This window comes from Anomaloglossus baeobatrachus, chromosome 6 (assembly GCF_048569485.1).
Source record: "Anomaloglossus baeobatrachus isolate aAnoBae1 chromosome 6, aAnoBae1.hap1, whole genome shotgun sequence".
Classification (NCBI taxonomy): Eukaryota; Metazoa; Chordata; class Amphibia; order Anura; family Aromobatidae; genus Anomaloglossus; species Anomaloglossus baeobatrachus.
Window position 1 is genome coordinate 234,095,234 of NC_134358.1, and position 27,329 is coordinate 234,122,562.

Sequence of the window (27,329 nt, forward strand, 5' to 3'; positions counted from 1 at the left end):
ACTCCCTTTAATTTGAAAGGCAGGGGCGCCATTTTTTTCTTCTGTAAAAAGATCCTCCCCTTACCAAAGCCTTCCCCTATATTCTGCCTCATTTGCTCTGACTTATTTCCCTGTCTCTACAAAGCTACTCCCACCTCCAGCCTGTGTGCCCTTACACACCCCACTCCACTGCACTGTTTCCTCTTTCATGTGGCCCTTCCATTAATCTTGAGGTATGTTCAGACATCACATATTTCTTGCTTATTTTTTGTCCAGATTTTTGGATGGAAAATTTGTAACGGAATACACAGTGCTGCCAAGGCTGTTGAGATTTTTCTATTCTCACTAACACATTGCTTTTTTGCAGACAGAAATAAACCTATTTTGCAGATTTCTCAATCTGCAGCATGTCAATTTCACCTACATAAATAATTTATTGTGGATTTTCTCCCATAATAAAATGGGTCTGCAACACAGTGGAGAAGGCTGAGGGTCTCCTGCGGACTGACAGCACAATTCGCAAGTAAAGTCGTAAAAAAAAGAAAAGCTTGAATAAAAAAAGAAGAAAATAGTCCCTTCTTCTGGTGATTACCATAGCCCTGGCAGGGCTTCTATGCCGGTTGCTGTGCAGATGTTCCGCCACTGTGACAGTCACTTAAAGGCTTTGGCAGCCATATGGGACACAGCGCTGGCGTGGCATCCTGGGAATATCTATTTTTTTAATTATTATTACAAATGAGCTGTTAGTCCTCTGGGAAATCTGCAGCAACATTCGCATGATTTTGTGCAGATCTGACCCTCCTGACTTCTCGGCAGATACTTGTGGATCTGCTGCAGGAAGAGTCCACAGTGAATTTTCTATGTATGAAGTTACCGCAGATGGTTCCCTGCCATTTTCTTTATTAATAGATTTATTATTTTGGGAAGGGAAATCAAGAATACCTAAATAAACAAGTACCATATTTCCAAGATATGCACAGATTTGTAACTTTTCAAAAAAAAACAAACAAGTCCTTTGAACTTTTTTAGAATTAATAGATAATTATAGTGAGATAGGAAATCGATGTTTTTTGATGCATTATGACAGTAAGGTATTCTGGACGATGCAGTTATAAAAAAATGAATACAATTAAAACCTCGGAGAGAATACAATATGTTGTCTTTGTGTCTTGTATAATTTCATATTGTTTTAGTAAGGATGAGCGGACCTGTGGATGTTTGCATTTGCTGGGTTCAGATGAACCCGATTCCCATATAAGTCAATAAAGAACCAAATTTTTGGGATGTAAAATGGTCGTAGTAAGGGCTAGGAGCAAAAGGAAGCAAAATGGGGGTTAGAGCAGGACAATTGCCCTGCAAACAAATGTGGATAGGTAATAAATAAATAATTAAAAAAAAGGCATGGCCACACCCCTATTTTTGATAACCAGCCAAAATGGCTTAGGGCTGGTATTATCAGACTAAGGCCTGCGCCACACATCCGTGCCTCCGGCACGTGTTTGTCATTTTTTACACGTACCGGCGGCACGGAGACACTTTAACCAATGCTACCCTATTGTAGCAGGCACACACACGTAAAACCACACGGAACGTGTGTCTGTGTGCGTTTGTACATGTGTGCGTTTTTGAAAGCGCTGACATGTCCGTTTTTTCACCGGCAGCACGGGTGTCACACGGCCCGCACCCGCACCACACGGGTGTAGTGTGGATGCGGTCCCGTGTGACACGCGCCGGAGAAAACACACATGTCATTGAAAAAAAAACAAAACATTAACTCACCTTCTCCAGCCCTCCTGTCTCTGCCGCTGCTGCCTCTTGCTGCCGACCGCCGCTCATTAATCTCATAGAATATTCACTTCACTGCCTGGCAGCAGCAGCAGCGGGGAGACGGGAGGGCTGGAGACCGAAGATCAGCACCACGGACAGCAGCGCGGGCAGCAGGAAGGACCAGGTGAGTATAATAATTACCGGTTCTACGTGTGCTATCGCGGATAGCACACGTAGAACACACGTGTCACGCACGTACCAGAGACACGTACTTACCTGCACGCAACACGCAGGGAAAATACGTGTCTCTCGGCACGTGCGTGAATTTCACGTGAGTGTGGCAGAGGCCTAAGACAGCTTATGGTTATTTGGTCCTTCTCAGCCTAAAAATAGCAGCCTGCAGCCACTCCAAAAGTTGCGCATCCATTTGATGCACCAATTCTGGGTCTTTGTCTGGCTCTTCCTGATTGCCCTGGTGTGGTGGCAATCAGGGTAATATTTTTGGGGTTGATGTCAGCTGTGTGGTGTCAGCTGCTATCAAGCCCAGGGGTTAGGCATCTATTAGACACCCCCAATGCTAACCCTGTAAGTGCAAAGTAAAATCAAAATCATATAGGAAAAAATAGTTTATTTGAATAAAGACTCCCCCCATACTCCCTGGTTCACCAATTTATTAGTTAAAAGATATACTTGAAATTTCAACTTAATCAAATGGTGTAATGTCCCATGACGTCGATCAAATCGTATGGCGCCTCATTCTCAGAACGAGACTCCGTAGGTCAATCATAATCAGTGGCTGAACGGAATTTCTAATGCTAATGAGAAATTCTGTGTCTAGAGCTGACCGTGAGTGACCTATAGAGTCTCGTTCTCAGACGCTCCATAGGTCACTCGTGGTCAGTGGCAGGGAAACAATTTTTCACGAGCATGATAAATGCCATGCTTGCCACTGACTGCGAGTGAGCTATGGAGCCTTGTTCTGAGAACGAGACTCCATAAGATTCGATGAGTGTTGTGAGATATTACATTGGATTACATTGGAACTTTTTAAATTAATAAATTGGTGAACAAGGGTGTGTGGGGGAGTCTTTATGCAAATAAACTATTTCTTCATGTGTGTGTGTTTTTTTACTTTACACTTACTGGGTTAAAAATGAGGGTGTCTGACAGACGCATCTCCGTTACTAACCTCAGTGCTTGATGCTAGTTGTCTTCTCCCAGCTGACATCAAACCCAAAAATATTACCCTGATTTCCACCAAACCAGGGCAATTGTGAAGAGCAGGGTAAAGATCCAGAATTGGTGCATCTAATGGCTGCTATTTTTAGGCTGGGAAGGGCCCAATAATTATAGGTCTTCCCAACCTGATATTTCCAGCCCCCAGCTATCTGCTTTACCTTGGCTGGTTATCAAAAATAGGTGGGACCGCATGCAATTTTTTTTTGTCCCCAGCAGCGTTCAGGCATCTTCCCCATGCCGAAAACTTGTTCATTGGCTGTTCTGCAGCCTTTGAACAAACTTTATTCAGCATACAAACAACATCTGAACTCCGAACTTGACCATGGACTTCCTTGAAAAGTCCGTGTTCGAGTTTGAGCCACGGACACTAGGTGTCCGGTACGAACTCGGAACTTTACTGTTCGGATTCACTCATCCCTACATGTTATTTAACTATTGTAAAAAATACTCAGTTTGAAAAAGGAGTTACCACTTACTTTCCCCATTTTCTAATTCTTGGAGGCGTCACAATGAACACAGGATAAAGCACCAACTAGCCTAGAAATATATTCAACACATCTTATTCACTTTGACCTCTATTGTGCAACAGTATTGTTCCAGGAGTGGTAAAAAGCAAAAGTAACCACAAATCGTTAATGTAATGATTAATAAATTGTAACTTGTGAATGACTGTATGTCATTGAGGCTAAAGTTATTAAGGTACACATTATTTTAAAAGATACTACGGAATATCTCAGAAAACTATGTTAAAAGGAGCCGATCACTTATATTAGAGTTTATTCACGTTTCTTTTTTACTAGTGAGCCTATGTATTAGGCAGCATATATGTCAAATGACCTGATAGATTTTATTGTATACCACAACACAGCTAGCTAGCACAGTATACAGCTAAAAAAACACCCCAGAAAATAAAGCAATGCATATGCCGATGCATTCTTGCTCAAAAGGGCAGCTGTGTATAATGAATGTGGAGGTAAAAGGCAACGTAAGTAGAGCAGGTATCCCCAACCTGTGGCTTGGGAGCACGGTGTGGCTCTTGGGCCCATGATGTGTGGCTCACGGCTGTCTTACAGCTTGGTATATTAGCACTAGCTCTGACAAATAGCTTTGAAAAGCAGGTCACCAGATGGTGACTAGAGATGAGCGAACCGGTCCCGGTTCGGCTCGAGGCCGGTTCGCCGAACGGGGGTCCCGTTCGAGTTCGGTTCGTCGAACGTTCGACGAACCGAACTAGAACCAATAGGCTATAATGGGAGGCAATCACAAACACATAAAAATGCATTATAAATGTACACAAACAGTTAATAAACATTGCCATAACACTTACCGGTCCTCGCGATCCCTTCTGCACTCTGTCTCCTGCCGCTATTCCATCCGATGATCGCTGAATCCTCCCGGTGACCTGCACTGCCAGCAGAGAAGCAGGACCTATCGTGACGTCAAAATAGCCATGTGACCAGTCACGTGGCTATTATCTCATTGGCTACAGACTGGTCACATGACTATGACACGTCATGTAGGACCTGCGAGTGCATCTCTCCGGTACACGGTGCACATATGTGTATCGCCGTGTACCGGCGACATGCTCTAGCACACGGTCGACTCCCCGTTCCGTTAGGGACCGGCTGACACAGCCGGTCATTAACGGAGATCACCGTTGCCATAGCAACGCAGTTAGCGGTGACGTCACCGCTAACCGCGGCTCCGGGAGCACCGTTGCTATGGTAACGCGTCTGTCAGCGTTACCGCTGTTACCGCTAGCAGCCAGCAGTGATCACTCACGGAGTGAAGGCTGCACGCTGCTTCCCGATTGTAGTGAGCATTGTAGTTAGGATGGAGGTTCCCCAGCCCCAAGTGATGCCCCTCACTACAATCGTCACTACTACTACACTAGAAAGAAAGAAGACAGAAGAGCAGGATCGTGGAGGGCTGACAGGGGTAATAAAGATGGAGTCTCTAATGTGTCTGTGTATTTATTTCTATTAAAGTATTTTTTCTCTGTGTGGTGTCTTTTTTTAACCCTTTATCGGAGATTCTTAATGGCCGGGTCAAACGTGCCTGACATTAAGAATCTCTGGCTTAATACTGGCTGGTAAAACAAAGCCAGTATTAACTCATGATTACCCAACAAGCCACCCGGCTCCAGGGCTGTTGGAAGAGTTGGATACAGCGCCAGATGATGGCGCTTCTATGAGAGCGCCATTTTCTGGGACGGCTGCGGACTGAAATCCGCAGCAGAGGCGCCCACAAACCTCGGGCTAACCTGTGCTGCTGATTCCAATCCCCAGCTGCCTAGTTGTACCCGGCTGGACACAAAAATAGGGCGAAGCCCACGTCATTTGTTTTTTAATTATTTCATGAAATAAGTGAAATAATTAAAAAAAACGGGCTTCCCTATATTTTTGGTTCCCAGCCGGGTACAAATAGGCAACTGGGGGTTGGAGGCAGCCCGTGGCTGCCAGCTGTACCTGGCTAGCATACAAAAATATGGCGAAGCCCACGTCATTTTTTTGGTGGGCAAAAAACTTCTGCATGCAGTCCTGGATGGAGTATGCTGAGCCTTGTAGTTCTGCAGCTGCTGTCTGCTCTTCTCCATACAGACAGACAGCAGCTGCAGAACTACAAGGCTCAGCATACTCCATCCAGGACTGTATGCAGAAGTTTTTTGCCCCCTGAAAAAATTATGTGGCTTTGCCATATTTTTGTATGCTAGCCAGGTACAGCAGGCAGGTACGGCTGCCCCCAACCCCCAGTTGCCTATTTGTACCCGGCTGGGAACCAAAAATAAAGGGAAGCCCTTTTTTTATTATTTCATGAATTTCATGAAATAATTAGAAAACAAATGACGTAGGCTTTGCCCCATTTTTGTGTCCAGCCAGGTACAACTAGGCAGCTGGGATTGGAATCCGCACCACCGGTTGGCCTGAGCTTTCTGGGCCCCACTGCTGCGAATTGCAGTCTGCAGCCACCTCAGAAAATGGCATTTTCATAGAAGCGCCATCTTCTGGCGCTGTATCCAACTCTTCCAGCACCTGCCTGCTATACCTGGCTAGCATACAAAAATATGGCGAAGCTCACGTCCTTTTTTTGTAGCTTTTTGGCAAAAAAAAAAAAAATGCTTCCCTGGATTTTCCATTGCCAGTGAAGGTAACACCAAGCAGTGGGGGTTAGCAGCCAGTAGCTGCTTGGATTACCCTTAGCTAGCAATACAAAAAATGCAGTGGGAGCTAACATATATTTTTTTTAATTATTTATTTAAATAACTAAAAATAAAATGGGCTTCCCTGTATTTTGATTGCTGGACATCACAGTGCTGTAAAAATAAATCTTTAAAAAAATGACGTAGCGCTCCGCGGTATTTTTGATTCTCAGCGCAGATAAAGCAGACAGCTATGGGTTGCCACCCCCATCTGCCTGCCGTTACCTTGGTTGGCAATCAAAATACAGGGAAGCCCATTAATTTTTTCTATTTAAAAAATAGTTAAAAAAAAAAAATTACGTTGGGTCCCCCCATTTTTGATAGCCAGCTAGGGTAAAGCAGACGGCTGTAGCCTGAAAACCACAGCTGGCAGCTTTACCGTGGTTGGGGATCCAATGTGGAGGTCCCCTCAGGCTCTTTTTTATAATTATTTTATAAATATTAATAATTACACAATAAAAGTAGGGGACCCCCCAAATTGGATCACCAGCCAAGGTAAAGCGGACAGCTGTGGTCTGGTATTCTCAGGGTGGGAAGGTCCATAGTTATTGGGCCTTCACAGCCTAAAAATAGCAGGCCGCAGGCACCCCAGACGTGGCGCATCCACTAGATGCGCCAATCCTGGCGCTTCACCCCAGCTCATCCCGTGCCCTGGTGCAGTGGCAAACGGGGTAATAAATCGGGTTGATACTAGCTGTAAAGTCACCTGAGATCAAGCCCAGCAGTTTGTGATGTCATGGCGTCTATTAGATACCCAACATCATAAACTGTCAGTACTAACAAAAACAAAAAATCGACAAAAGAAATTTATTTGAAAAAACAGTCCCCAAAACATTTCCTCTTTCACCAATTTATTGTAAGAAAAAAAATAAAGGGGTCCCACGACGACTCTGGACCGTCTAGAATATGGGGGGGAGACACTCAGGGAACGTATCCCCCATTTTCTAGGAGTGCGGACCCTTCATGTGAGGAGTGTGGGTGCAATGAATCTGCACTCACTCTCCCCGGGTCCACAGCAGCAGAGTCCATGTCGTAATGGTTGCTACCAAAGCTGCAATGCCCTGCTCATGAGGTAAGGGCATGCCTAATCAGGAGAACTACTGTAGAGGAAGCTCTGCTCACTGGTATATAGGTGCTCAGAGGTAATAATAGATAAAATTAGTGAGTAACCTCGGCACTCTATATCTCCCAGACTAAGTCAGTAAGTCACAACGGATAGTAATGCAAAATCACTCTTTATTGGTCCGTATTAAGAAAATTTTTTTTTCATAAGCATATATGTTTTTGTCCAAAACAAGTTACAAATGACGTTTCGGCCTGAGCCTTCGTCAGATTGGACTTATCTGCATGTAATCATGAAAAATGACAATAATCAGTATCACATAAGAGTGAGAGAACAATAACATAAACTCGAACAATGTAGAGGTACAATTGGGATGCAGCAAAAAAATTGCAACACAGCAAGAAATGAAACACATGATACAAATGTCATAATACAGTACAAGGACAATATAGTAATGACAAATATGGGGTCAGAGTAGACTTAGACAGCTCTGGTACGAAAGAGATGTCAATCATAAAGTAACATGTGCAGTAGGTGTAGAGCTACACTATGCATGGCAGAGCTAATGGGTAGACCGACCATAGAAAAAGTAGAGAAAAAGTGGAGAAAAAGTGGAGAATAAGTGGAACATAAGAGGAGAAAAAGTGGAGAAAAAGTGGAGAAAAAAGTGGAGAAAAAGTGGAGAAAAAGTGGAGAAAAAGTGGAGAAAAAGTGGAGATTAAGAGGAGAAAAAGTGGAGAAAAAAGTGGAGAAAAAGTGGAGAAAAAGTGGAGCATAAGTGGAGAAAAAGTGGAGAAAAAGTGGAGAAAAAGTGGAGCATAAGAGGAGAAAAAGTGGAGAAAAAAGTGGAGAAAAAGTGGAGAAAAAGTGGAGCATAAGAGGAGAAAAAGTGGAGAAAAAGTGGAGAAAAAGTGGAGCATAAGAGGAGAAAAAGTGGAGAAAAAGTGGAGAAAAAGTGGAGAAAAAGTGGAGCATAAGAGGAGAAAAAGTGGAGAAAAAGTGGAGAAAAAAGTGGAGAAAAAGTGGAGAAAAAGTGGAGAAAAAGTGGAGAAAAAGTGGAGAAAAAGTGGAGAAAAAGTGGAGATTAAGAGGAGAAAAAGTGGAGAAAAAGTGGAGAAAAAGTGGAGCATAAGAGGAGAAAAAGTGGAGAAAAAAGTGGAGAAAACGTGGAGAAAACGTGGAGAAAAAGTGGAGAAAAAGTGGAGAAAAAGTGGAGCATAAGAGGAGAAAAAGTGGAGAAAAAGTGGAGAAAAAAGTGGAGAAAAAGTGGAGTAAAAGTGGAGAAAAAGTGGAGAAAAAGTGGAGAAAAAGTGGAGATTAAGAGGAGAAAAAGTGGAGAAAAAGTGGAGAAAAAGTGGAGCATAAGAGGAGAAAAAGTGGAGAAAAAAGTGGAGAAAACGTGGAGAAAACGTGGAGAAAAAGTGGAGAAAAAGTGGAGAAAAAGTGGAGAAAAAGTGGAGCATAAGAGGAGAAAAAGTGGAGAAAAAAGTGGAGAAAACGTGGAGAAAAAGTGGAGAAAAAGTGGAGAAAAAGTGGAGCATAAGAGGAGAAAAAGTGGAGATTAAGAGGAGAAAAAGTGGAGAAAAAGTGGAGAAAAAGTGGAGAAAAAGTGGAGCATAAGAGGAGAAAAAGTGGAGAAAAAAGTGGAGAAAAAGTGGAGAAAAAGTGGAGAAAAAGTGGAGATTAAGAGGAGAAAAAGTGGAGCATAAGAGGAGAAAAAGTGGAGAAAAAAGTGGAGAAAAAGTGGAGAAAGTGGAGAAAAAAATGGAGAAAAAGTGGAGAAAAAGTGGAGAAAAAGTGGAGAATAAGAGGAGAAAAAGTGGAGAAAAAGTGGAGAAAAAGTGGAGAATAAGAGGAGAAAAAGTGGAGAATAAGTGGAGAAAAAAATGGAGAAAAAGTGGAGAAAAAGTGGAGAAAAAGTGGAGCATAAGAGGAGAAAAAGTGGAGAAAAAGTGGAGAAAAAGTGGAGAAAAAGTGGAGCATAAGAGGAGAAAAAGTGGAGAAAAAAGTGGAGAAAAAGTGGAGAAAAAGTGGAGCATAAGAGGAGAAAAAGTGGAGAAAAAGTGGAGAAAAAGTGGAGCATAAGAGGAGAAAAAGTGGAGAAAAAGTGGAGAAAAAGTGGAGAAAAAGTGGAGCATAAGAGGAGAAAAAGTGGAGAAAAAGTGGAGAAAAAGTGGAGCATAAGAGGAGAAAAAGTGGAGAAAAAAGTGGAGAAAACGTGGAGAAAACGTGGAGAAAAAGTGGAGAAAAAGTGGAGAAAAAGTGGAGAAAAAGTGGAGCATAAGAGGAGAAAAAGTGGAGAAAAAAGTGGAGAAAACGTGGAGAAAAAGTGGAGAAAAAGTGGAGAAAAAGTGGAGCATAAGAGGAGAAAAAGTGGAGATTAAGAGGAGAAAAAGTGGAGAAAAAGTGGAGAAAAAGTGGAGAAAAAGTGGAGAAAAAGTGGAGAAAAAGTGGAGAAAAAGTGGAGCATAAGAGGAGAAAAAGTGGAGAAAAAAGTGGAGAAAAAGTGGAGAAAAAGTGGAGAAAAAGTGGAGATTAAGAGGAGAAAAAGTGGAGCATAAGAGGAGAAAAAGTGGAGAAAAAAGTGGAGAAAAAGTGGAGAAAAAGTGGAGAAAAAGTGGAGAAAAAGTGGAGCATAAGAGGAGAAAAAGTGGAGATTAAGAGGAGAAAAAGTGGAGAAAAAGTGGAGAAAAAGTGGAGAAAAAGTGGAGAAAAAGTGGAGAAAAAGTGGAGCATAAGAGGAGAAAAAGTGGAGAAAAAAGTGGAGAAAAAGTGGAGAAAAAGTGGAGAAAAAGTGGAGATTAAGAGGAGAAAAAGTGGAGCATAAGAGGAGAAAAAGTGGAGAAAAAAGTGGAGAAATAGTGGAGAAAGTGGAGAAAAAAATGGAGAAAAAGTGGAGAAAAAGTGGAGAAAAAGTGGAGAATAAGAGGAGAAAAAGTGGAGAAAAAGTGGAGAAAAAGTGGAGAATAAGAGGAGAAAAAGTGGAGAATAAGTGGAGAAAAAAATGGAGAAAAAGTGGAGAAAAAGTGGAGAGAAAGTGGAGAAAAAAATGGAGAAAAAGTGGAACACCCTTTGGTACCTTTCATGTGGCACTAAGGGGTGCTTAGCTTTGTATTTAGCCAAAAAAATGAAAAAAAAAATGACATAGGGTTCCCCCTAGTTTTGTAGCCAGCTAGGGTAAAGCAGACGGCTGCAGCCTGCAGACCACAGCTGGCAACCTCACCTTGGCTGGTAATCCAAAACTGAGGGCACCCCACGCTGTTATTTTAAATTAAATAAATAATTAAAAAAAAAAAACACGTAGGGGTCCCCCAAAATTGGATCACCAGTCAAGGTAAAGCAGACAGCTGGGGCCTGATATTCTCAGACTAGGGAGGTCCATGGTTATTGGAATCTCCCCAGCCTAAAAATAGCAGGCCGCAGCCGCCCCAGAAGTGGCGCATCCATTAGATGCGCCAATCCTGGTGCTTCGCCCCAGCTCATCCCGCGCCCTGGTGCGGTGGCAAACGGGGTAATATTTGGGGTTAATACCAGATGTGTAATGTCACCTGGCATCAAGCCCTGGGGTTGGTGAGGTCAGGCGTCTATCAGATACCCGACATCACCAACCCAGTCAGTAATAAAAAAAAAATACACGACAAACACATTTTTATTTGAAAAAACACTCCCCAAAACATTCCCTCTTTAACCAATTTATTAGATTGAAAAACAAATCCAGGTCTGGTGAAATCCAAGGGGTTGCCATGACGATGCACACTGTCCCAGTCAATGAAGAGCAGGATGTTCCCCATTGGCTGGGAGAGCAGTGCAGTGACCTGAGCTAACATCAATGGGTCAGCCCAGGTCACTGCAGGGGATGACAAGTGCTGCTGTCAGCGAGGTACATTACCTGCGCTGATCTCCAGCACACTGACAGCCCCTGTCACTGAGGTCAATGACCGGCGCCTTCACATCAAGTATCGCGAGAGGTCCGTGACGTCACCGCCAGTGTCAGTCTCGGGTCGGAAGCGATAGGTGATGTGACAAGCGGCGGCCATGGAGGACAGTGACAGCGCTGAGGTCGGGATGGCGGGACTTCATCACCGCAGGTAAGCCGAGCGAGCGAGCGAGCGGGCGGGCGGGGGGGGGGTGGGCGGGGGGGGGGGTGGATGTGTGTGTGTGTGTGTTTGTGTATGTGTATGTATGTGTACATGCCGCGGGCAGGAGGGGGTGGAGCGAGCTGAGCGGGAAAGTGTGGGCTTCCTGCACGTAACTAAGATAAACATCGGGTTACTAACCAAAGCGCTTTGCTTGGATACCCGATGTTTATCTTGGTTACCAGCTTGTGGCAGGCTGCCAGCGATGGCTCCTGCTCACTGTAGCTGTAAAAAGCCCTGCTTTTTGCTGCTAGAACCGTTCTCGAACGTATCTAGAACTATCGAGCTTTTAGCAAAAAGCTCGAGTTCTAGTTCGATCTCGAACAGCCCAAAAATCACTCGAGCCGCGAACTGGAGAACCACGAACCACGAACCGCGCTCAACTCTAATGGTGACTTTGTGAGTAGGGCTGGCAGAAGAACAGATCTGGATATGTATATACATACTGGCCTTGGGGTTGGAGAGATAAATTACCGTATGTAATTCTAATCTGGAGAAAGGATGATACTGCCAGATAGAGGAGCTCAATTAGTGGGAGTGATGGTGGGAGTGCTTGATGCGAGAATACCCAGTGAAGGTAAATTGGGAACTATTGGATGCAAGTATACATCCTCTTTGTTTGGCAGTCAACATACTGATCATGATGTCACTAATGTGGCTAGGCGGGAGCTGTATGTCTCTACTCAGGGGAGGGCTCAAAATGAGGTTCACAACACTCTCAGACCGGAATGTGGCTCTCATGGTATGGAAAATTGGGGACCACTTTTAAAATTAAAATAGTTTAATTTTGCTAGAGGGAGAAGTTACACTGAATGCTCATTCTCGATTATCAGCCTACAAAATGCTCCCTCATTGGGTATCATTATTTTAAAGTTTGCTCTAAAATCATCTTTTTTTGCAATATATCATTTGTCTTGTGTAAACAGGACATGTACTCTCCAGAACAATGATATTCCATGAGCACAAAATGATCGTATAATATTGTGCGCATGAATGTGTAGTCAACCTCTTCAAACAGATTAAATGACCATGGATCAGCTTACATGTTGAGAATGATGAAATTTAACCAAACTTAAAAGTCATTTCACCTGATGAACAAGCATTCCTTGTTAAAGTAGCCAGGGTCTGCATAGGAAATTATTTGAAGAGCTGTACTGGGCATCTATATAAAACATATCAAATATAAGACTATTAATCAATAGGATGGAATAGGTAATGTGTCATCAAACTCAAGAAATAGATGCTAATGGCAAGTGAAGTGCTTAAAATTCAGAGTCAAATAGGGATATTCTCTATTGCAGGGGCCCCAACCTGTTGCTCGGGAGCAACATTTGGCTCACGGGCCCACAATGTGTCGCCCGCAGCTGTCTGCCAGCTAGATCCATTTGCACCAAGTCTTGCAAAAAGCTATGAAGAGCATCTCTCCTGATGATGACATTTGTGGGTAATACAAAAGCAGATCTGAATGGAAGTAGGAATCTCTAGATCTTAATATGCTATTTTGGTGTGGTGACTTCTGTGGAAATGCTTTGGCTGTCATTATACCAGTAATGGGGGCTCTGGGTGTTACATCTATGAGGGCGGGAGCTAAATATGGTTCGCGACCATCTCTCAGAGTTGGATGTGCTTCGCGACTCTCAATGAAAAATGTGGCTCTCATAGTCAGAAAGGTTGGGGACCATTGCTTTACTGCATCTTTAGCTCATTATTATGACAGACCCTGGGGATCCTATGGCACACTGATGATCTGGCAGTCCAACAGTTTAGCCTAAACTAGAGGCATAGTGATTCTTGAAAAATATCTTGTTGACTTGCATATTCTTCATTTAGAAGTGGAATCACTGGTGGGCCTCCATCGTCCTCTTTGCAGTGGTATGCCTTGGTGCTTGTCTGCGCATTGTATCTATGAATTTATCTCAATTACATATAATTAATGAATGAGTTCTCATAGACTACATATCTGTTTTACTGCTGCCTACTGATTTTCACATGGTTGCCGGCAGGCAGTGGGCAGCAGGAGGTCTTTCTTTATTCATGCTTTATTTAGTTTCTGCTCTCATTAACAACTTCATACTACGGGTCACATTGTAATGCGCATAGAACGCTCTCCATTGACACCCATGCTGTATTTTTAAGAATCAATCTGCAGTAATACAAATGCTAATTTAAAACTGTCAACAGTGTATAATTTTACAGAAATCATGTTTTTTCGATCAGGAAGTACCATCTGGTAATATAATCTATTTTTACTCTGCAGATTGTAGTAATAGCTTTCTAGATTGCTCATAATTCCAGAGTTTCAAGCTTCTGGTCCTGCCGAAGCTCTAAGTAATGCTTTGCTCATACTGGCGTCATCATTAAAAGTTCCCTGTAATTTATTGCAGATTCATTTAGCATGCCCTATCTTATAAATGGAGTCTATTAGGTTTCCATTTTATTTACAGTGGATAGTTTAGAGAACAACACTACAGAGCTCTGATGGGTTGGAACCACAGCGTCAATGTGCACTGAGTATAATCCTATCATTGTTTACAATTGTTTGAAAATAGCCCCAAATTTTCTTGGACTGTACCAAGTTCTTTTTTTCTTTCTGTGCCTCTCTGTTCCTCAGATATGACCCATTTTTCCTTTCACGTAAACCTAGACTTGTTAGTCAGGAGTGATCCTCATGAAGATGCCAACAGAGAAGAGTTGTGGATCATGTCCTACTGGGCTAACGAGACTAGATCTTTGTACATAAGGGCAGCATTATTGTGACATTATCATACACACCTAAAATGCCAAAAGTAAGCAGCAAGGCTGCTTTCACACTTCATTTTTTTAACATGCGTCATGAACGTTTTTTTAACACAAAAACGGATCCAGTGCAAATGCGTTTTCATTTCATTGCATTTGCAATGGACTCACGTCAACATGCGTTCACATGCGTTCACCTGCGTTTGCGTGCGTTATAGTGAGGATCCAGCGAGTTGCAGTTTTTTAACTTTTTTCAAAAATGCTACTTGTAGCATTTTTGAGCGGCGTCCAAATACTGCAAATTGCTGGATCCTGACTATACTGCACGCAAACGCATGTGAACGCTGGCATGCTGATAGACAGGAGCCTGCTTGCTCTACTGAGCATGCCCAGAAACCAGCCTCACGTGATCAGTCTCTCTCTCCCCCTCCCTCTCTCCCCTGTGGGCATGGTAACATGCTATACATTGCCCAGCGTCATTAGACTGACACGTGTACCTCTCCGTTGTCACCGCCTCAGACACTGGCTAACATGCTATTCAATTCCTAGCGTCATCGGCATGGACATGGGTACCTGTGCATTGTCAACGCTTCAGAACGCCGGGTTTAGGGTCAGTGCGCATGATCATAAGAACCAGCATTTCCGGTTATGCGCATTATGAAGCCGGTTGTACACATCCTAGCATCAGAAAGGTCTAGCGCGCATGACCGGAAGTGCCGAGACTTCCGATCTAACGCACTGAGCCTAAACCCAGCGTTCTGAAGCGGTAACAATGGACAGGTACTCGTGTCCATACCGATGACGCTAGGCATTGAATAGCATGTTACCACGCCCACAGGAGCTTGCTAACATGCTGAGAGGCTGGACTAGTCAGGGAAAATAACACCCTTGCAGCTAGCCCTTGCGCTCATTAGCATATTATAATGGATCTTTAGAAATACCTTTTCTAAAGATCTCTTTATCTATGCTAGTGTATACAGGGACGGTTAGGCAGGGATTAGCAATATCCACCCAGAACTGCCCATGGTTCTGGGTGCATATTGCACCTGCAGGTTCCCTTTAATATGTACAGTGACCGAGATCTATTTATAAATTGTCCCTCCAGTGAGGAAGGAGACAAACTCTAGCGCCATCTATTGGAAGTAGCAATCCTAAAAGTCAAGAGTGACTTTTTAAACAAGCCTTTTCATAAGACTAAAGGGTGCTTTACATGTTGCGACATCGCTAGCGTTCGCATCCGCCCCCGTCGTTTGTGCGTCACGGCCAAATTGTTGCCCATGGAGGAAAACTTGCTGCTACCCGTCACACATACTTACCTTCCTAACGATGTCGATGTGGCCGGCGAACAGCCTCCTTTCTAAGGGGGCGGTTCGTGCGGCACCACAGCAACGTCACATGGCAGGTGTCCAATTGAAGCGGAAAGGTGGAGAGCAGCCGCATGAAAGTCACGCCCACCTCGTTGCCGGAGGACGAAGGTATGGTGTTGTTCGTTGTTCCTGGGGTGTTACACGTAGCGATGTGTGCTGCCTCAGGAACGACGAACACCCTGCGTTCAGAACAAGGAACGATATTTGGGAAATGGACGACGTGTCAACGATCAGCGATTTGGTGAGTATTTTAAATCGTTAGCAATCGCTCGTATGTGTTACACGCAACGACGTCGCTAACAAGGCCGGATGTGTGTCACGAATTTCGTGTGTCACAAATCTCGTTAGCGATGTTGTTGCGTGTAAAGCCCGCTTTTGGATTTATACCAGATCAAAATCCCACGTAGCATCTCATAAGCCAGATCAGATATCCACACTTTGCACTGACGAGGGGTAATCACCCCGAAACACCATATCTGCAAATTGGGATTCTGATCTGGTATAAATCCTAAAGGCGGCGTCATACGGTACGATATATCGGGTGATATGTCGTTGGGGTCACGGATTCCGTGACGCACATCCTACATTGTTAGAGATATCGTACCGTGTGACACCTCCGAACGACTGTGAACGAGCAAAAATATTCACCTTATTGTTGCTCGTTGACACGTCGTTCATTTTCATAATATCGTCCCACCTTCTCTGCGCCAGTTGTTCATCGTTCCCGAGGCAGCACACATCGCTCCGTGTGACACCCCGGGAACGATGAACACAGATTAACTGCATCCCTGCGGCAATGCGGAAGGAAGGAGGTGGGAGGGATGTTACGTCCCGCTCATCTCCGCCCCTCCGCTTCTATTGGGTGGCCGCTGTGAGACGTCACTGTGACGCTGAACGTCCCTCCCCCTTCAGGAAGAGGATGTTCGCCACCCACAGCGAGGTCGTTTGGGAGGTAAGTATGTGTGACGGTGTTAAACGACTTTGTGCGACACGGGCAACAAATTACCCGTGACGCACAAACGACAGGGTCGGGTGCGATCGCTCGTGCGATCGCACGATAAATCGGTGCGCGTGACGCCGTCCTTAGTCTTATGAAAAGGCTTGTTAAAAAAGAACTTTTGACTTTTAGGATTGCTACTTCCAATAGGTAGCTCTAGAGTTTGTCTCCTTCTTCACTGGAGGGACAATTTGAATCATTCCCAGAGGGGCATTGCAGCTATAAGTCAGACTTATTTGTCAGGTCTCCATAAGGACAATAGTCTTCCCCGTAGCTGTATATATAGAATGTTGTGATTTTTTTTACCTTACATTTTTAATTGATAGTCATTTTTTAAGCAACACGACCAACAAAAAAAACATTGCTCATGCAATCAAAGCATAATCCAGAAGGATTTTTTTTACATTTCTATTCTATGGCCTTATTAAAATGTATGATTGTGGGTTCTTTCTTAGTAAACCTTCATTTCCAAACTTCTGTTTACCCGCCTAAGTGATTAGTAAACATGTTTAATACTATTAGTTTTATCAAGTCCCAGAGTCTGTAATGTATTTTATTTGTAGTCGACACTGAGACTAATTAACCGAAATGAATAATTCATCAGAATGTGAACAATGGCTTTCAAAGCTAATTCATGACACGTAATTTATGTCCCAGCTGAAGAGCCAGAGCCTCACTCCTTCAGCCGCCCTAGCTGTGTGCATTAGAGGACTGCCTACTGCAATGCAGGCACACTGCTACCGTGTACATCAGGAACAGGCACATTTCCGATATTAACATGCCGCCAGATTGAGCCATTCCTCTATTTATAGTGCAGAATAAGTCTTTTTGCCTGCCTGGCTAAACAATGGAATACATTGTTTTCCTTAATTATGCCCTGCAAAGCTCAGCTCATTTCTTCCCATTGTTACAAAACTGGCGCCAAACTTAACTCCTAAAAAATAAATGGTTAGTCTCTAAGGATGCATTTAGCGTAAACACACATCACATCAAGACGTGAGCGCTGGCCCGAGTTTCGGTCAGTCCAAATACTAATAGGCAACTATTCTCAATTGTGATAAGTATATATCTAAGTCCGTCTATCGCGTAAGAACTTGACATTGCTTACCCCAATGAATCATGTGGGTAATAATATGTCACTATGGTACAAATCAGGCATACAGAGTGGGAGTAAGTACAGACTTTCTTCTACACCCCTTGTAATTCTGACATGGTGTACAGCCCCTCATTGTGATGACCCACTAATATGATGTCAGCACTGAAAGCTCCGTCAAGTGTATTTCGGGCACAATAATGCAAGAATCGGCTTGGAATGTGCAAAGCTGATTGGCAGTTCCTTGCTAATGTGTAAAGAAAGGCATTCATTCTCGCACAGCTATGACGCACAGCGCTGAAGCATTGGGTATTTTTAACCATTACTGTAAGAATAGAAAATCAGCCTGTCTGTCACAGATTAATCATAAAGCTGATTAGTTTCCAAGTATAGCAAATGTTACAATTGTCACAAAAAAACCCTTTAATTTATGCATATTTGTCACATGCCAGTATACAACTATGCCATGCTATCCGGTAGTCCATCAGTCTATGGCATAATACTGGTCTTGCAAAACAAGGGACATAGCTTCCAATTTCTAAGCTTAATGGAATGAAACTAAGTATTTACCTGAGATGATTTCCCAACAGGTCTCCACTCATAACTGGTAAATAGTCCCCTAGACCAGTATAAAGTGGAATCCGGAGTGAAGAGCAGAAAACGTGGTAAGGCGTCTCTGATCAATGCTGTGATCTTTCTGCAATCCCTGCAGATCTGCAGCACACTCCTGGCTGCCTGTCACTGCCTTCATTTAGTCTACACTAAGGCAAAGGTACTGGCTGCTGTGCATTCACAGAGACATGACTTGAGAGCGATTTCATCAAGTAATGGATGTAGCTTTTAGTTGCATGATTTACAAATTAATAGCAGTATATATGTTTGAAAATATATTATTTTATCATCATGTTAGCTTTAAAGAAAACCTGTGACTTGCTCAAAACATTGCGTTACATACCTTGTAAAAATCTCTGAGCTCCCCTGATTCTACATCTTTTTTCCGTTTTGCGCTATGACACTCTAATGCAGAGATATTCACCTTTTTGTTTCCTTATGGAGAGCGTTATGTGAAATCTCTCACTGTAGTGAAACTGGGCGTTTCTTCAGAGATCTTCTTGGGGGGTGTGTACTTTTATTCCTCCCTCCCAGATTATTTCAAAGGTTGGCAATGTCTGAGACTACGAGATTGTTAGATCAACTGCTGAGCTGTTATTGACAGTGTCCAGGAGGAGTAAAAATGCACACCTTCAAAAAAAATGCCCAGGTGCACTACATATCACTCAAAAACAAGATTAAGAAGAACGCTTGGTCCAGGTCAGTAGTCTGTGGCCGTGGAATGGAGCTGCACAAATTTCCTGACCTTCAGCGATTCCAGGCTTTTGCTTATGAATAGTCGGGCTGGTAATTTTCATGAGTGTATTCCGCCTGCGGGAGACCTCAGGCGAGTCTGGTATCAGAAGGTCACAGTGCTTTGCTTCTGGCAGATCCACTGCCATTACTTAAATAAAATCTTTTTCCAAGTAGTGCTGTAAGGACTTTCCTGCCTGGCTGCTGGCTGTAATTTTCAATCTCAGGTGAGGCTCTTTAAGCTCACTCCCCTTCACTATTTAAGGTCATGCGCCTGATCAGCTGATGCCTGTGATAGAAACTGAATTCTCATTTCTGTGTGGCCCACTTTGGAAGGAACCTGCTCTGGAAGAAGTTTTTTGTGTTGTGTGCAGCGGCGGTGTTTGCACTGCAGCTGACTGGAGTGTTTTCCCTTTTCATGTCTATTTCCCCTGTCTGTTTTTCTACCCTTGTGTTTCTGTATTGTAGAGGCAAGACTAGTGATCTCGTTGGCCAGCTCACTAGCCAGGGTGAGTTTAGGGCAAACAACGACTTAGGAATGTAGTCGACGATGGGGTGAAAAAAAACTGTATAGGGACGTCAGGGAATGCAGAGTTCAGCCGCAGGTGAGTGCAGGTGGTAACTCCACTCCCCTTTCCTTAGCGCCAAGTCAGGGACTTCCATTGTATTGTGACTCCTGAGTACCCTGTGTGTAGTGACACCTAAAGGGGGTTTTTGATATGAGGTTTAACCTGTTAGTCACGTGTGTGATAGCAATATGTCAGCTGTGTGTCAAACTCCCCACTGGGGAACCCAAAAGCTCAGTAAATTCGCTCAGTTCCTGTCCATAGTCAGAGAGTACTAATACACCATGGACCGGGGCTCAAAAGCAATAATTGTGAATATCTCTGCAACAGAGTGAAGCAGCGCTAAAAGGAAAAAAGTGGCAGAATTAGATGAACTCAGGGATTTTTTGTTACAAGGTTTTTAGTTTAATTTTTTTTAAGCGAGTGACAGGTCCTCTTTAAAACTTTGACCATCACCTCAAAATCTCATAGGAAAAAATTATTATTCCTGCAAGATTTTTATGCTCACATGAGGTGAGAGTATTTTCAAGTAATGTATTTACTATTTAGAAACATGACGTGCTAACTTACTACCGTAGGTTACTAGAATGATTAGAAGGGACATCTATCGAGGTGGTGTATCACATTACACACACCAAATTAGTTACCTGATAGCTGTCGATTACACTATCATACAGTTAGGTCCAGAAATATTTGGACAGTGACACAATTTTCGCGAGTTGGGCTCTGCATGCCACCACATTGGATTTGAAATGAAACCTCTACAACAGAATTCAAGTGCAGATTCTAACGTTTAATTTGAAGGTTTGAACAAAAATATCTGATAGAAATTGTAGGAATTGTACACATTTCTTTACAAACACTCCACATTTTAGGAGGTCAAAAGTAATTGGACAAATAAACCAAACCCAAACAAAATATTTGTATTTTCAATATTTTGTTGCGAATCCTTTGGAGGCAATCATTGCCTTAAGTCTGGAACCCATGGACATCACCAAACGCTGGGTTTCCTCCTTCTTAATGCTTTGCCAGGCCTTTACAGCCGCAGCCTTCAGGTCTTGCTTGTTTGTGGGTCTTTCCGTCTTAAGTCTGGATTTGAGCAAGTGAAATGCATGCTCAATTGGGTTAAGATCTGGTGATTGACTTGGCCATTGCAGAATGTTCCACTTTTTTGCACTCATGAACTCCTGGGTAGCTTTGGCTGTATGCTTGGGGTCATTGTCCATCTGTACTATGAAGCGCCGTCCGATCAACTTTGCGGCATTTGGCTGAATCTGGGCTGAAAGTATATCCCGGTACACTTCAGAATTCATCCGGCTACTATTGTCTGCTGTTATGTCATCAATAAACACAAGTGACCCAGTGCCATTGAAAGCCATGCATGCCCATGCCATCACGTTGCCTCCACCATGTTTTACAGAGGATGTGGTGTGCCTTGGATCATGTGCCGTTCCCTTTCTTCTCCAAACTTTTTTCTTCCCATCATTCTGGTACAGGTTGATCTTTGTCTCATCTGTCCATAGAATACTTTTCCAGAACTGAGCTGGCTTCATGAGGTGTTTTTCAGCAAATTTAACTCTGGCCTGTCTATTTTTGGAATTGATGAATGGTTTGCATCTAGATGTGAACCCTTTGTATTTACTTTCATGGAGTCTTCTCTTTACTGTTGACTTAGAGACAGATACACCTACTTCACTGAGAGTGTTCTGGACTTCAGTTGATGTTGTGAACGGGTTCTTCTTCACCAAAGAAAGTATGCGGCGATCATCCACCACTGTTGTCATCCGTGGACGCCCAGGCCTTTTTGAGTTCCCAAGCTCACCAGTCAATTCCTTTTTTCTCAGAATGTACCCGACTGTTGATTTTGCTACTCCAAGCATGTCTGCTATCTCTCTGATGGATTTTTTCTTTTTTTTCAGCCTCAGGATGTTCTGCTTCACCTCAATTGAGAGTTCCTTAGACCGCATGTTGTCTGGTCACAGCAACAGCTTCCAAATGCAAAACCACACACCTGTAATCAACCCCAGACCTTTTAACTACTTCATTAATTACAGGTTAACGAGGGAGATGCCTTCAGAGTTAATTGCAGCCCTTAGAGTCCCTTGTCCAATTACTTTTGGTCCCTTTAAAAAGAGGAGGCTATGCATTACAGAGCTATAATTCCTAAACCCTTTCTCCGATTTGGATGTGAAAACTCTCATATTGCAGCTGGGAGTGTGCACTTTCAGCCCATATTATATATATAATTGTATTTCTGAACATGTTTTTGTAAACAGCTAAAATAACAAAACTTGTGTCACTGTCCAAATATTTCTGGACCTAACTGTACATAGCTAGACATGAGTTTGTATGGCGCACTCAGCCCCTTTAGCGCCATGGCGCCTCTGTGGGGCAATACACTGTGTGCACAATTACTGGGCAAGTGAGTATTTTGATCATATCATTTTTATGCAGATTTCCCCATCTCTAAGCTTTATAAAATTCAATGCTTATTGGATAAAGTCTACCAGGTGATGTGTAATTGTGTAATGAGGGAGGGGATGTAGTGTCAGGATATTATCTCCCTTTATCAAGTTGTGGAGAATTATTAGCTGTCCTATTTTCCTCAGAAAAAAATAAGACTAAAACAAGAGATTTAAAGGGGTGGTTCACTCATATTTATTATTTGCTAGATCGATATTATGTTGACAATGTTTTTCTCAAATACCTTATGTTGGCAATAGTGCCTGTGAGTAGCGCTATTGTCGCGGGCGGAGGAGGGGACGCTGCGCTCTCCCACTGCTCGGGTCCGGCCGCGGCTGCTGCGGCTGCTGCTGCTCGGTGGTGGCTTGAGAGGTGGGCCGGATCCCGGGGACTCGAGCGGTGCTCCTCGCCCGTGAGTGAAAAGGGTGGGGATTGGATTGTGGGGATTTGGTTATTGTCCGTGACGCCACCCACGATCGTGGTGATATTGGTGACACCACCGCTGCTCTGGACGGGGATCCCGGGAGCGATGACTGGGAGCAGCCTGGATGTTAGTTCTCCCCTCCGTGGGTAGGGGGTTGGTTGTCCCGGGGCCCGGTGATGGGGTAGGGATGGATGGCAGGCGGGTTACGGGGCCTGGTGAGGTGCAGGGTCGCGGGGGCAGCACTGTGCCGCACGGCACGGTGGTACTCACTCAGCCAATGATGAGGACACAGTTCTCGGTAAAACACACGGCTGGATGGACGGGTCCCACAGACAGCTGCGGTGTTGTTTCTCCCGGCAGGTTGATGGTAACTGCCTTTCCCTGCACCTTTGTAGTGTAACGGTTCCAATGGGTTCCCACCGGTAAACCCGCTCCCCGGCTTGGATGTGGGCCGGAGGAGCCCCTTTTGCCCACAGGCTCTGGCCCTGGGAACGGTAGCCTTGGCGGTGGCTGTGTTTCCCTCTCTTGGTTGGACTGTTGCCTTCTATCGGGACTTGACTGCTGGGAAACCCAGGAGGTTCCCTTCACTAACGAATTTGGCAAATTCACGGCGACTCCTAGCCTTGCCGGGGTCCGTAAGCCCCTGCCGGATGGTGCTGGCTTCTCTTTGTGTACCGGTCCGGTACCGCCGGGCCACCGCCCGTCCACGGTCTTTACGGTAAACTCCGATAGGCCACTCCTGCAGATGGTCCCCACCGTCTGCCAACCTTGCTGATCTGTCCGGGCCACACACCCGGATCAACTTCAGGCTGCTTAATTGCCACTTTACTCCTCTCACTTCCACTTCCAAACTAATCTGCCCTACTTTTCCCGCCGCCAGGACTGTGAACTCCTCGGTGGGCGGGGCCAACCGCCTGGCCCACCACCCTGGTGTGAACATCAGCCCCTGGAGGGAGGCAACAAAGGTTTTCGTCTGACTTTGGTGTGCCTGACCAGGAGTGTGGGGTGTGTAGGTGTTGTTCTCTGTGGCCCCTGGCTTGTCCAGGGCGCCACACTATTGCGGACCGCTGTTCCCCATCACCAGACCCCCGGGCTCCGTGACCTCGGGGATCCGGTGATGGTGATGTCATGTCAACTTCCTGCTGACCTGACATCACCGTGGCCCGTCGCAGTCTCCGTGAGTGACTGGGCTGTGGGCGGTGTTTCACCGCACAGACAGCCCAGCATGACAGCCCATCAGCTCCCAGCTCCCTCCTCCCTCACAGCAGATCGCTGCAAGCAGGAGACGTTGGGCTGTGACGAGCGGTGAAACACTGCCCACAGCCCAGTGACTAACGAAGACTGGGGCCGGCCACAGTGATGTCACGTGATCAGGAAGTTGACGTGACATCACTGGATCCCCAAGGTCACGGAGTCTGGGGGTCAGGCGATGGGGAACAGCGGACTGCAATAATGACATTCACAGGCACTATTGCCAACATAAGGTATTTGAGAGAAACAGTTTCTCAACCTAATATCGATCTAGCAAATAATAAATATGAGTGTACCACTTCTTTAACTGACTCTGAAAAGTCTGTTTAGAAAATTAATGACATTTGGAAACTGTCAATTAATGAAAATGCACTGAAAAAATATCCATGTTTTTCTTAGTAAAAATTACCCATGACCATTAAGTAAATGTTGCATGTCACATCAGGTGGCATCATCAGTAACCACAAACCGCACTCATCAATTTAATTGTACCACATCTGCAGCTAAGGCATCACCACTTACCTTAAAATACCCACTTAATCATTCACAGTTTTTAAGAAATCAGCAATAGAATATACGAGTTCTGTAACCACAACAAGCCGAGAGACTCATTTCCAAAATGGGATCTATGGTAATCACATTGCCGGTCTGCACTTAACACAACTGGAGATAGAAAACTATTAAATATATCACTAATTCCACCAGTATCAATATTTTTTTCCATATTTTAAGGCAGAATTATATTTTAGACACCCAATGGGTGTGCGTACACATAACTCCTGATTCATCAAAGCTTTAACACTAGAATTCTGATACAAATGCTGTGAAAAGTTGCAAACGTTTGATGCAACTTGACATAGTGCCAACATTTTGTGACTTTTCCATTTTTCAAGCCAGTTTTTCCTTCCTCTATTGAACTGGGCAGGGATGCGGGGTGACATAGGCGTGACACCACATTTAGGCTTTGACTGGAGTAAGATTTCTGGTGTAGCACACCACACGGGCTATACAATTTGTTGTGCAATTTCTTCGGAGTAGACCGATACCCCATATGATACCCCTAGGAAGGGAAGAAGTGCCATATTGGAATGCAGAGTTTGCTGGAATGGTTTGGTGTGCCATGTCATATTGGCAGAGCCCCTGAGATACCAGTAAACCATTTTTACCACAAAAATCTTGTTTTAACCACATATTTTACATTTTCGCAAGGGGAAATTAGTAAAGATGGCACCAAAATTTGTCACAATTTCTGCTGAATATGTCAATACCCCACATGCGGCTGTACAGTACAGCTTAGTCCCATGCAGGGCTCGGGAGGGAAGGAGCGTTATTTGACTCTTGGAGCACAGATTTTCCTAGAATAGTTTTCAGATTCCATACACTAAACCCCGAAGTGCTGGAAGAGCAGACTTCCCGCAAGTCACCCCATTTTGGAATTTACACCCCTCTGGGAATTTATCTACAGGAATATTGATGATTTCAACTCCATGGGTGTTTTCCAGAAACAAGCAGCAATGGATGTTGCTGAGTGAAAATTGCAAATCTAGCATTGTAGTGCCCATTAAATTGTGCCCATTACATTGTGTCCAGCTCGTGTTTCTGTTGACATGCATCCCGTATATTAAACGGGCACTCCTCCTAACTACACTAATGCTAAATGTGAATGCTAAATGTGGATTAGGCACACTGCAGGGCTCAAAAGGAGGGGGTATTTGGATTTGGGAGCACAGATTTTGCTGGTTTTCTATTGTTGAGGAGCCATAGCACTTTTTCATAGTCTTTTGTGTTACGAGTAATATTAAAAAAAAAAATCTATATTTCCATTGACAGATTACAGACCTGAAGGGGAATTTGGTTCTTTTTTGTGTATTGAGTTGAAATGTTATTAGGAAAATTTTTCATAAAATTTTGGATCACATTTAGCCTGTGCTTTACACTGAGCACTTACATCTGGGTTTACATCTAAAGCTGAGCTCACATGACCTTAGATTCTATGATGCAAGAGGATTGGGCCGATTATGTTCATATTACTTGGCACAAACCCTGCCAGAGTTTGATCCGAAAGTCACCTTTGTGTGATCCGTTGCATGAGACAATTGGAGCACTGGTGTGGAGAAGACAGGTAACTTAATTTCTCCATCTTCTCCATTGTCTGTGTCCACAGTAATTGGACTGCACTCAGATAACATCCCAGTGCAGTCCAATGTTTCACACACACCTATAGATTTGTATGCGTGCATGTGATTTGAATATCAGAGCCATTTGCAGCATGCTGCAATTGTTTTCTTGTGCCGAAATGGCATTAGAAAATAATTGCAGATCTGCACTACCCAATAGTATAACACTGGTCTGAGTGCTATCTGATAAAACATTGGATAGCACTCAGCCATGTTATATGCTTGTGTGAGCAAGCGCTAAATCTCTGAATGACATGATTCAGATGACACCCCCGAGGCATCCATTCACTATAATGTGGTAGCAACATTATTCTGCAATCCATCTGGTCTCTGTTCAGCAGTGTGTCTTTTCCGAAGTGCACAAAACTGCGTCAACAGCTTTTATGTACTACTGAAAAGACGGACACTACCAGATCATAGGACAGGCTGAGTCCAAGGTGGCTGCATCTGACTCATAGTGTATGTTTCGTCAAGTGCGTTGTCTGAATTAAGTATTTCAGAGACTTACATGGAAACTCTTATGTAAGTACTCAGAGTAGAGGGCAGGATAAATGTGAGCCGAGCCTTACTGCGATCTTTGAGAAGAAGAATGGACAAAGAAACAGCAGGTCAAGAATTTGTTTTTTATGCTGTTCACTATGGGGTATAAGTGATTAGATGGCTTTATTCTTGGTGTTGGTGTGATTACAGCGTTATTAAATTTAAAGTTTTTTATGTTTGGCTACCATCACACACTAAAAGAACGCTTTTATTAAAAAAAAAAAAATTGTTTGCATCACCATATTTTGAGAGCTATCATTTTTTCTAGATCTCTGTCGAGTTATGTGAGGGCTATGTTTTTATAGGATGAGTTGACGTTTTTCTTGGTAACATGGTAACATTTTTGAGCACATAACATTTTGTCTGCTTTCTATTCTGATTTTTGAGAGACAAAATGAACATGAAACAGCAATTCAGGAATAATTTTTTTTACACCGTTCACCAAGTGGTAAAGTTGATAAAATGGCTTTATTTTTCAGCTAAGTACGATTACAGTGATACTACATGTATATAAGTTTTTATGTTTTGGCACTTTGCACATTAAAACCTATTTTATAGAAAAAAAGAATTGTTTTTTATCTCTATATTCTAAAGGATATAGCTTTTTTATTTTTACTCTGACTGAGCTGAGTTGAGGCTTGTTTTTGAAGGGGCAAAATGTTCTTTTCATCAATACCATTTGTAAAACATTTTTGGATTGTGCGTTATTCCACTTTTTTGGAGGCGATATGATGAAAAAATATTGTTTTTTGCCACATTTTTTAATTTTTACGGTGCTTACTGAATAGCTCAACTAGTGTGACAGTTTTACAGATATGGTTGTTCTGGAAGTTGTCTTGATTATTTCTGTTTAGCTTAAATATATTTATGTGTGTTCATTCTTTTGTGATTCTTTAAAAAAAAATATTTTTACAGCTTTTTTCCCTCTTTTTTACCTAGTCCCTATACGAGACATGAACTTTCATAACTCTAATCACTGATATACTGT

The 27,329-nt window shown here is 43.5% G+C and overlaps 1 protein-coding gene across 5 annotated transcripts in view; it reads right to left on the minus strand.

The window, feature by feature from the left end:
• The window catches only part of PHACTR1 (phosphatase and actin regulator 1), a 513,119-nt gene that overhangs the window by 342,937 nt on the left and 142,853 nt on the right, over positions 1-27,329 (minus strand). Inside the window, exon 1 of one of the 5 annotated variants that reach the window (XM_075314751.1) lies at positions 18,147-18,252. The exons of the other annotated variants lie outside the window; for them this stretch is intronic. The gene's annotated coding sequence lies outside the window, so the exon portion shown is untranslated. Of the gene's footprint in view, positions 1-18,146; positions 18,253-27,329 lie in introns of those variants that run through there. 5 annotated transcript variants of the gene reach the window in all.